Genomic DNA, 8,693 nt, shown 5'->3' on the forward strand with positions numbered 1-8,693 from the left:
GAATCAGCTTGGCGCACCTACACGTTCCCGCGCCAATCTGTCCCGACACTGGCGCAAAACGGGCGCAAGTGGACCCAACGCTTGCAACGTTTTAACAGGTGACTTCAGGCCCACAATAACGTGGCTGAGACTCTTCACTATAACTTCATGGGCCAATCTGTTCAAGGGCAGTTCAGGGGTTTTCATGGCAATTGATGATAGCTTCAGAGTTAACGATAGCTGAGAATAGCTTCACATGCCCAATGTCATGGCTTGAACTTAAACTTCACCCAAGTATCAGGTTGGGATTTGAACTCTTCAAGTTCAGTGGTATTACCACTACGCCACCGCCTCTCGCGTTTACATGAAGCAATGCTGACGCCCTCATATATTTAAAAGCCCCCGCTCTATCATGTTGAAACACCCCAAGCCTGAGTGCACATGAATCGAAAGGATTATTAGCCTGATATTTCATCAACAAAGAGGCACGATAGAATTTTGCTCTCTCAATTACGCTTGAGACTATCTCTCTCCGAGATCTCCGCACAACCTGCATCAAGGATCGAGTCAAGTCAAGGCTGAAAATCTGGCGGCTATATCAAAAAGTAATCGGGTTGAAATATAGATATATAATATAGAGGTGCTGCTGAAAAAGGGACATTCTTAGAAGGGCGAGACATGATAAGCACCCTCATTTCCCGGTTTTTACCGGTGTTCCATTTTATGGTAAAGAAAAGCAGTTCGGGCCAGTACTCTTATATCACAGGTTTTTATTGTTTTTCGTTCCGGGTTGCATCGATAAAAGCAAAAAAAACTGCGGATGCTGGAAATCCAAAACAAAAACAGAAACAGAAATATCTGGGAAAAAACTCATCAGGTCTGGCAGCATCGGTGGATTTTAAAATCAACAATTTTAGATCTTGAACTCTGTCCTCCATCCCCCACCCCCTTTCCGTTTCTTCCCCCTCCTTTTTTGTTTTTATATAGATTTTCCTTTTCCCACCTATTTCTGTTATTTTTAAATGTATTTCCACCCATTGTTTATCTTTTACCCCTTTTAGTATTTCCCCCCAGCCCCACTAGAGCCATCTGCACCTTGTCTGTCCTGCTTTCTACTCTTAATTAGCACATTGCTTTAGATAATATCACCACCTCTTTGTCCTTTGGTCTGTGACGTCTTTTGGTTATCTCCACCTATCACCGGCTGCTTGTCCCAACAAACCCCCCTCCTCTTAAACCAGCTTATATCTCACCCCTTTTCTATTTTTACTTAGTTCCGTTGAAGGGTCACGAGGACTCGAAACGTCAACGGTGCTCCCTCTCCGCCGATGCTGCCAGACCTGCTGAGTTTTTCTGGGTATCTCTGTTTCTGTTTTCGTATGATGTGTCGGGTTTTACGACCCTCTGAACATTCAGTTTCAGCGCCTTGTTAGGGACTGAATACCGAGGAGGACGGGTAACAGGAGGAAAGTGCAGTATCGCTGGCTTTGCCAGTGGTTAAGCTGAATTTGCAATGATTAATTCGGTAATCCGACGAACGCCTATGCTAATAATTCGAGCAGATGGGTTGTTTTCTCGTTACCTTGCCGTAATGAAACGACACTATCTGCCTGATTTCCCACCTACCCACCCATCTTCCAGGCCGAATTGATACCCACACTGGAGAAGGAAGAGGAAATTCAGCAGCCACACGACAGCCCCCCTTACCCCGCCCCAAAAGCATTTATAGGTAGAAGAACACCGCACAGAGGAGCACCAGCAGCGCCATGGCTTTCAGCAGCAGCGTCAGAGTGGCGTCCTCCTGACGGCCGGCCAGAGTGTGCGTTTTAGTCGGCATCATGGCGCGGTCCCACTGGGTCAGGATGGTCCGTCAGGCCCCCTCCCACTTTCCGGGTCCCACCAGGCGAAACTGATAGGGCGAGCATGGGCCGAAGAAGATCTGATACGCCAGGCGTGGGTCGGCGAGGAAGAGGCGCTTGATGTCCAGTTTGGCTCCGATCTGCTCCGCCATCGAGTCCATGTAAGGGATGTAGTCGATTTTCAAGGTGCGCTTCTGGGAGCCCCCGGTCCTTGAGTGATGGGAAACACAAAACAGAGAAGACGACGAGTTAATTGTCTGCGAAGTTAAAGTCTTGCCGATTACACGGTGAAGGGTTTTCGAAGCCAATTACATTAAGGGTTTTTGACTCGCTCGCGGAGGCTGAGAGTCAACTCGCAGACGCTTGCTCCTACCTCTCCCCCTGGACCATGACCCCACCGGGGAACATCAAGCCATTGTTTCCAGGACTGTCACTGACCTCATCTCCTCTGGAGATCTTCCTCCCACAGCTTCCAACCTGATAGTCGCCCAACCTCGGACGGCCCGCTTCTACCTCCTACCCAAAATCCACAAACAGGACTGTCCCGGCAGACCGATCGTGTCAGCCTGTTCCTGCCCCACGGAACTCATTTCTCACTATCTTGACTCCCTTCTCTCTCCCCTTGTCCAGTCCCTTCCCACCTACGTCCGTGATTCCTCTGACACCTTACGTCACATCAACAATTTCCAGTTCCCTGGCCCCAACCGCTTCCTCTTCACCATGGATGTCCAATCCCTCTACACCTCCATCCCCCACCAGGATGGTCTGAGGGCCCTTAGCTTCTTCCTTGAACAGAGGCCTGAACAATCCCCACCCACCACTACTCTCCTCCGTCTGGCTGAACACTGAACAATTTCTCTTTTAACTCCTCTCACTTCCTCCAAATAAAAGGTGTGGCTATGGGTACCCGCATGGGCCCCAGCAATGCCTGTCTCTTTATGGGGTATGTGGAACATTCCTTGTTCCAGTCCTACTCAGGCCCCCTCCCACAACTCTTTCTCCGGTACATCGATGATTACTTCGGTGCTGCTTCATGCTCTCGTCGGAACCTGGAAAAATTTATTAATTTTGCTTCCAATCTCCACCCCTCCATCATTTTCACATGGTCCATCTCTGACACTTCTCTTCCCTTCCTTGACCTCTCTGTCTCAATTTCTGATGATAGACTGTCCACCAATATCCATTACAAGCCTACCGACTCCCACAGCTACCTCGACTACAGCTCCTCACACCCCGCTTCCTGTAAGGACTCCATCCCATTCTCTCAGTTCCTTCACCTCCATCGCATCTGTTCTGATGACGCTACCTTCAAAAACAGTTCCTCTGACATGTCCTCCTTCTTCTTTAACCGAGGTTTTCCACCCACGGTCGTTGACAGGGCCCTCAACCGTGTCCGGCCCATCTCTGCGCATCCGCCCTCACGCCTTCTCCTCCCTCCCAGAAACATGATAGGGTCCCCCTTGTCCTCACTTATCACCCCACCAGCCTCCGCATTCAAAGGATCATCCTCTGCCATTTCCGCCAACTCCAGCATGATGCCACCACCAAACACATCTTCCCTTCACCCCCCCCGGCGGCATTCCGTAGGGATCGTTCCCTCCAGGACACCCTGGTCCACTCCTCCATCATCCCCTACTCCTCAACCCCCACCTATGGCACCTCCCCATGCCCACGCAGAAGATGCAACACCTGCCCCTTCACTTCCTCTCTCCTCACCGTCCAAGGGCCCAAACACTCCTTTCAAGTGAAGCAGCATTTCACTAGCATTTCCCCTAACTTAGTCTACTGCATTCGTTGCTCCCAATGCGGTTTCCTCTACATTGGAGAGACCAAACGCAAACTGGGCGACCGCTTTGCAGAACACCTACGGTCTGTCCGCAAGAAAGACCCAAACCTCCCTGTCGCTTGCCATTTTAACACTCCACCCTGTTCTCTTGCCCACATGTCTGTCCTTGGCTTGCTGCATTGTTCCAGTGAAGCCCAACGCAAACTGGAGGAACAGCACCTCATCTTCCGACTAGGCACTTTACAGCCTTCCGGGCTGAATATTGAATTCAACAACTTTAGATCTTAAACTCCCCCTGCCCCCATCCCCACCCCGTTTCTTTCCCCCCCACCCCCCGCTTTTTTTTCAATAATTGATATAGATTCTTCTTTCCCCACCTATTTCCATTATTTTTAAATCTAAAACTAAAACCTTGTTAGCCTGTCCACCCCACCCCCACTAGAGCTGTACTTTGAGTATCCTTCCTTCCATTCTTAATTAGCACTTTTCTCAGACAAATACCACCACCTTCAACACCTCTTTGACCCTTTTGTCTGTGACATCTTTTGATTATTTGCTCATCTCCACAATCACCACACCCTCAATGTGTCTCTCCACCCACCCCCACCCACCTTAAACCAATTTATATTTCTCCCTTCTTCTAACTATGCTCCAGTTCTGCCGAAGGGCCATGAAGGCTCCAAACGTTAACTGATTTCTTCTCCGCCGATGCTGCCAGACTTGCTGAGTTTTTCCAGGTAATTCTGTTTTTGTTATAGATAGGTTCTTGATTGGTAAGGGGATCAAAGTTTACGGGGATAAAGCAGGAGAATGGGGTTGAGAAACTTATCAGCCATGATTGAATGGCGGAGCAGACTCGATGGGGCGAATGGCCTAATTTCGGCTCCTGTGTCTTATGGTCTTATGGTCTACGTACATGGCACTCTGAGGAACTTCATTGACCAGAAGGCTCTTTCAAACCCTTCACGATTGGTTTTTTTAAGTGACTTCCATGCCTGGATTGTGATTGGCCGTGCACAGTTCACGAATGGGTCTTAATTGGCTGATGGACCGCACCCATTGTAGTTTGGAGCAGCAAATGGTGATGGTGGATGCTCCAGGTTTCCCTGGTAGACAAGGATTCCACCCACACTCTTGCCGCTTGCGATTGGCGTGTGTTGGAAGGATTTACAGATTGAGAGTGACTCCTGTCTTCCTGGGCCTTCCAGTGCTGGGGTTGGAGCCCGAGCTTCTGGCTCTGAGACAGGGCTGCGACCTCCCCCACCTCCCGCTGCACCAAACAGCGTCCGAGCAAGGGTTCAGAAACTGAACTGGGACCAGCCATATAAATACTGTGGCTACAAGAGCAGGTCAGAGGCTGGGACTCCTGCGAGTAACTCACCCCCTGACTCCCCAAAGCCTGTCCACCATCTACAAGGCACAAGTCAGGAGTGTGATGGGATAATCCCCACTTGCCTGAATGAGTGCAGCTCCCACAACACTCAAGAAGTTCGACACCGTCCAGGACAAAGCAGCCCCGCTTGATCGGCACCCCATCCACAAACATTCACTCCCTCCACCACCGACGCACAGTAGCAGCAGTGTGTGTACCATCTACAAGATGCACTGCAGCAACTCACCAAGGCTCATTCGACAGCACCTTCCTTACTCATGACCACTACCATCTAGAAGGACAAGGGCAGCAGACACATGGGAACACCACCGCCTGGAAGTTCCCCTCCAAGTCACTCACCATCCTGACTTGGACATATATTGGCTGTTCCTTCACTGTCGCTGGGTCAAAATCCTGGAACTCCCTCCCTAACAGCACTGTGGGTGTACCTACACCAGATGGACAAAATCCTGGAACTCCCTCCCTAACAGCACTGTGGGTGTACCTACACCACAGGGACAAAATCCTGGAACTCCCTCCCTAACAGCACTGTGGGTGTACCTACACCACAGGGGACAAAATCCTGGAACTCCCTCCCTAACAGCACTGTGGGTGTACCTACACCACAGGGACAAAATCCTGGAACTCCCTCCCTAACAGCACTGTGGGTGTACCTACACCACAGGGGACAAAATCCTGGAACTCCCTCCCTAACAGCGCCGTGGGTGTACCTACACCACAGGGGACAAAATCCTGGAACTCCCTCCCTAACAGCACTGTGGGTGTACCTACACCACAGGGACAAAATCCTGGAACTCCCTCCCTAACAGCACTGTGGGTGTACCCACACCACATGGACAAAATCCTGGAACTCCCTCCCTAACAGCACTGTGGGTGTACCTACACCACATGGACAAAATCCTGGAACTCCCTCCCTAACAGCACTGTGGGTGTACCTTCACCACAGGGGACTGCAGCGGTTCAAGAGGGCAGCTCACCCACCACCTTCTCAAGGGGCAACTAGGGCTGGGCAATAAATGCTGGGCCCAGCCAGCAACGCCCACATCCCGCGAATGAACGTAAAGCCAAAAGTAAACACACGAGTGTTGCATTTGCAAAGGCAGGGAGAGGGCCGGGATGAGGACAGCTGAGTGGGTTGGGGCTCCGAGCGTGAGGTCGAATGATGGTAAGCCTGAGTGGATTTCCACTGGTGAACACTGTGCTAACCGTGGGGCGCACACTTGGAGGGTAGCCCAAGCACTCCAGAGATTAGAATCCAGTAGCTGATCAGAAATGTTAGGGGCAGGATGGACTGCAAATCAAGGGGGCAGTGGGATACAATGGGGAAGGTGTTATAGTTATATCAATGCGGACAACTTAGGGAGCCAAGACTTCCATAACCTTGATAATCGGAGACTCAGGGGTGATGAAATAAAGTAACTTAGTTCACCAGACAGAATCGGAGAGGTTAATAGATAAAAACACAGTGTTTAGAGGGTGGCGTAGCGGTATTGACACTGGTATTCCAGAGACCCGGGTAATACTCTGGAACCCCTGGGGACAACTCAAATCCCAGCACAGCAGGATAGTAAAATTTGAATTCAATAGAATTCTGGATGGCCAAGAAACCATCGCCGATAGTTTGTAAACCATCGGGTTCGCCAATGCCCTTTAGGGAAGGAAATCTGCTGTCCTTACCTGGTCTGGCCTACATGTGACTCCAGTCTCATAGGGGAATGTGACTGACTCTTAACTGCCCCACTCTGAACAAGGGTAATTAGGGGTGGGCAATAAGTGCTGGACTGGCCAGTGACGCCAACGGCCAGTGAATGAATTGAAAAAAATCCTGGTCGGGGATCCAAAGTCCTGGAACTCCCTTCCTAACAGCACGGCCTTGGAAACAGTTCCTACAAGCTTGGCCAGTTCAGAAGGAAAAACACTTCAGACTAGTGCCCTTATTTCCCAATTTTTACTGGTATTCTATTTTAAGGAATATAAGACCAGTTCGGACCAGTAGTCTCATTTCCCAGTTTATACAGATGTTCCATTTTAAGGTATACAAGACCAGTTCAGACCAGTGACCTTATTTCCCAATTTTTACTGGTGTTCCATTTTCAGGTATACAAGACCAGTTCAGACCAGTGACCTTATTTCCCAGTTTATACAGATGTTCCATTTTAAGGTATACAAGACCAGTTCAGACCAGTGACCTTATTTCCCAGTTTATACAGATGTTCCATTTTAAGGTCTACAAGACCAGTTCAGACCAGTGCCCTTATTTCCCAATATTTACTGGTGTTCCATTTTAAGGAATACAAGACCAGTTTGGACCAGTCCCCTTATTTCCCAGTTTATACAGATGTTCCATTTTAAGGTCTACAAGACCAGTTCAGACCTGACCCCTTATTTCCCAGTTTATACAGATGTTCCATTTTAAGGAATACAAGACCAGTTCACACCAGTGCCCTTATTTCCCAGTTTATACAGATGTTCCATTTTAAGGTCTACAAGACCAGTTCAGACCTGACCCCTTATTTCCCAGTTTATACAGATGTTCCATTTTAAGGAATACAAGACCAGTTCACACCAGTGCCCTTATTTCCCAGTTTATACAGATGTTCCATTTTAAGGAATACAAGACCAGTTCAGACCAGTGCCCTTATTTCCCAATATTTACTGGTGTTCCATTTTAAGGAATACAAGACCAGTTTGGACCAGTCCCCTTATTTCCCAGTTTATACAGATGTTCCATTTTAAGGTCTACAAGACCAGTTCAGACCTGACCCCTTATTTCCCAGTTTATACAGATGTTCCATTTTAAGGAATACAAGACCAGTTCACACCAGTGCCCTTATTTCCCAGTTTATACAGATGTTCCATTTTAAGGAATACAAGACCAGTTCACACCAGTGCCCTTATTTCCCAGTTTATACAGATGTTCCATTTTAAGGAATACAAGACCAGTTCAGACCTGACCCCTTATTTCCCAGTTTATACAGATGTTCCATTTTAAGGAATACAAGACCAGTTCACACCAGTGCCCTTATTTCCCAGTTTATACAGATGTTCCATTTTAAGGAATACAAGACCAGTTCACACCAGTGCCCTTATTTCCCAGTTTATACAGATGTTCCATTTTAAGGTATACAAGAGCAGTTCTGACCATTGCCCTTATTTCCCAGTTTATACAGATGTTCCATTTTAAGGTATACAAGAGCAGTTCTGACCAGTGCCCTTATTTCCCAGTTTTTATTGGTGTTCCATTTTAAGGTCTACAAGACCAGTTCAGACCAGACCCCTTATTTCCCAGTTTATACAGATGTTCCATTTTAAGGTATACAAGACCAGTTCAGACCTGAGCCCGTTTTTCCCAGTATTTACTGGTGTTCCAATTTAAGGTATAGAAGACAAGTTCAGACCTTTACTCTAATTTCCCAGTTTTTACTGGTGTTCCATTTTAAGGTACACAAGGCTAGTTCAGACTAGTAGTCTTATTTCCCAGTTTTTACTGGTGTTCCAATTTAAGGTATAGAAGACAAGTTCAGACCTTTACTCTAATTTTCCAGTTTTTATTGGTGTTCCATTTTAAGGTATACAAGACCAGTTCAGACCAGTGCCCTTATTCCCCAGTTTATACAGATGTTCCATTTTAAGGTCTACAAGACCCGTTCAGACCAGTCCTCTTATTTCCCAGTTT

Source organism: Cetorhinus maximus, unplaced genomic scaffold (assembly GCF_964194155.1).
Source record: "Cetorhinus maximus unplaced genomic scaffold, sCetMax3.hap1.1 HAP1_SCAFFOLD_1327, whole genome shotgun sequence".
NCBI lineage: Eukaryota > Metazoa > Chordata > Chondrichthyes > Lamniformes > Cetorhinidae > Cetorhinus > Cetorhinus maximus.